Raw genomic sequence first — 3528 nt, 5'->3', positions numbered from 1 at the left:
CCTACTTTTCTATTCTCTTTATCTATAAACACTATAAAAGTCGGATTCTTGATTTTCAAATTTTAAAAATGATGATAAAAATGTTAAATTATAAAAAATATTGCTTTCTATATTACCACCTAACCATCATTCATTCCTCAAATGATATTATTTGTCCTTATTCTACCTTATTATACATAGTATATAGTACGGAGTTCATCATGGAAGCAGAATGTGAGGAGCAGTTGGCACTTTTTGCATTCGTAGTAGCTTCTTACTCAGTCTGGTTTGGTCATCCGTCCTGTATTTATTGAAGGTATAGCTGAATGCCATTTTTGTCTTTATAGATAGTCGAACAAGTTGACCAAGCACAATTCCTTGAGAGAGTTGTTTAATAAACATTCCATAACCAGTAATGTATTTATAATTTATTAAATAATTTTATAGTACAAAATTGCTCTCAAAAGTAAGCGATAAAATAACCCGTTGAATGTGCCGTAGACTTTTTGCCAGAATATATCAGAAACCTAAATAGTCCCAGCTGTAGAGATAAAAACGAATGATTTTGAGCATTAATTAGTGAATTTTTGAAACCAGCACAGCGTTATGACGGGTAATAATGCCTGGAGTAACCTCTAAGTCCGCGCAAACGGTGTCTTTTGATTGTTTTTATTTTTATTGTATCAAATCAATATCTTAGGGAAAAATAACAATAGTTAATGAAAGTACATAAAAAAGGTTTAAAAACGTAAATGTCATCTACAATTTTACGTAGTATCACGTGAGTCTTGTATGTGTCTATATTCATTGAGGGAGCCTGATCTCTTTTGGATGTTCAATTAGTAAAACTAGTTTTTGTAGTGGTCTCAAAATAAAACATATCTGGAATCAACAACAAAAAACCAGATCATTTTCATTCATAGCGAATATCCTCCACCTATATTGTAACCTTAACTGACTGGTTCATCGAAAAAGATAATATATATTTGAACTCATATTTGCGAAAAAACAATGACCGTCTATGTATGTAGACTAACTGTGGAAATCAAGTTATATATCATATTTGCATTTTTTAAAATTTCTCATCTATTGTACAAATACATATTTATGTTTTAACAGAGAATACATGTGTGTGTGTGTGTGTGTGTGTGAGTGCGTGCGTGCATGCGTGCGTGCGTGGGTGTGTGTGCGTGTATGTGTGTGTGTGCGTATTTTTTAAATATTTGTTGCAGCCAAAGATAAAATGGTTAAGATCTCCGTAAGAACTTATATCACAACGGCAGGATGGTGTCGGTAATATGAAGGTAATATGCCAAGCTTTAATAAATGTGACGGGAATAAACCATGATTTTTTGTTTTTAGGCGAAATGCACTTGCCGAGAAGAATTTGGTAGTCGAGTAATTGAATATGCTTCCATTGTTGTTTCCATTTCAGCCTTATTTTATTTCTTATTGGGTTACATATGGCAAATGACTCCATTTAGTACTGCTTCCTTAGGTACAGTACCATCTTTTTCATTCCTTTGTATACCTACATGGCCTCTCACCCAAATAAATGTTATAATTACATTTGCAGTCCTGTTTTTTAATCAACATAACATAGGGCACTGCATTCCTTTAAATTTTGTATTTTTTGTATGTAGATTTAGAATCTGTTAATCTCCTTCGTCTATGTTATTGGATGTTAAGCAGATAAAACCTTTTATAATTGCAAACAGTATTGTATCCTAGTGGGAAATAGAGTAGTTATTCCAAATCAATTACAAGATAAGGTGTTAGACTTATTTCACGAACAACATAATGGTATTGTTCGTACTAAAATGTTGGTACGTTCATATTGTTGGTGGCCAAATGTGAATGAACATATTGAAAAATTCATATCATGTTGTAATGTATGCCAACAATGTCAAAATTTCACAAATTCAAGCAAGGAATTATGTTCGTGGCCGTCTGCACCACACAACTTTTACAGAGTATATATAGATTTCTTTGTTGTGTGAAAAATGTGTGAAGTACACATTTTTAATTTTAATCGATCAGAAATCCAAATGGGTAGATGTAAAATTAATTTCAAATGGTACAGAGGCATCAGAAACTATATCAAAATTAAGAGATATGTTTACTGTAATTGGTCTTCCTGTCGAATTAGTGGTAGACAATGGACCTCCTTTCAATTCTAGTGAATTTGTGGCATTTTGTCAAGCAAATGGAATTAAACCATTGAAGACACCTCCATATCACCCTCAAAGTAATGGTGCTGCGGAGCGTAGTGTTCAAATAGTAAAGAAAAATTTGGAAAAAGCCCTGTTGACTATTAAGAGAGAGGAGATTAATAAACGATTGGTTATTCAGAAAATTCAAAACTTTTTATTCTCTTATAGAACAACTCCTACAATAGCTACAGGGATTTCTCCAAGTGAAAGTATTTTTAAAGTGCGTCCTAGAACTAGATTTAATATGTTGAAACCTTCTTGTCATAATAGTAAGCATGCATCTATCCCAACTAAAAATGGGCATACATGGTATAAAGTAAATGAAAGTGTCTATATTAAAAACAAACAAACAAAATTATGGCAGAATGGAAAGATTATGAAAATTTTAAGGTACTGTACTTATCTAGTATGTAGTAATGGTGTAATAAAATTTACACACGCAAATGATATGAGAAAAGACAGAGGTGAAGATAGAATCCCAGATTCTAACGAAGCTCAAGCAGAACCTCCTATAGTGAGTGATGATGTGCCAGTGTTACGTGACAGTGTTACAATTGAAATCCCAGTGAATCCAAATTTGAAAAACGAGCCTATTCAATTAGAACCGCCGGAGCTCATTCCAAGTTCATCACAAGAAGAAACAAACACATCTATACCGAGTGATGAAACATCCGCGCTCTGGAAGACTAGTAAAAGCTCCCATTAAACTTGATCTCTAACGAGGGAGGAGATGTTATATATGAGTCCGGCAGCGGAATAAGAGACACTGTGGAAAAGACTAGGGGTCGATAGTGAGGTTAGGTGATGGAACGCCGTGGGTCTAGGGATCCATCCATAATGTATGTTTGTAACCACTGTATCGTTTAATAAATAGTTTTGTACAATAGTCGGTGCCTCATTAAATACATAACAAATCCAAAGGAAATTCATTACATTTTGTCAGTGTTGCATTCACTGATGATTATATCATCCCACTTCGATTTGTTATGCACTTAATTTTGCTTATTAGGTAACGTATATGACTAACCATAGTAATTTTGTGTCATGTATGATACCCAAATATTTATATTCCTTAAATACCGACAGGATACGACCGCACAGAGTAAGATTCCCTGGTGAACGTAATGCTGAGATCACAGTAGTTTTTTTGCTATTGCATTTTCTATTTCTCATACATTGTATAAATACATGTGGTTTTAATCCAGTAGTAGACTGCATTTTTCTAATTCTCAAATAGCGTATGTTAGTCATGTATAGTATAAACACATGTGGTTTTAAGCTACTAGTTTTTACTATTGCATTTTTTCTAATTCTCGCGTTAAATATCGTTTGTTAG

The sequence above is a fragment of the Diabrotica undecimpunctata genome, chromosome 8, assembly GCF_040954645.1.
Source record: "Diabrotica undecimpunctata isolate CICGRU chromosome 8, icDiaUnde3, whole genome shotgun sequence".
Lineage (NCBI taxonomy): Eukaryota > Metazoa > Arthropoda > Insecta > Coleoptera > Chrysomelidae > Diabrotica > Diabrotica undecimpunctata.
This window is presented reverse-complemented; position numbering follows the sequence as displayed.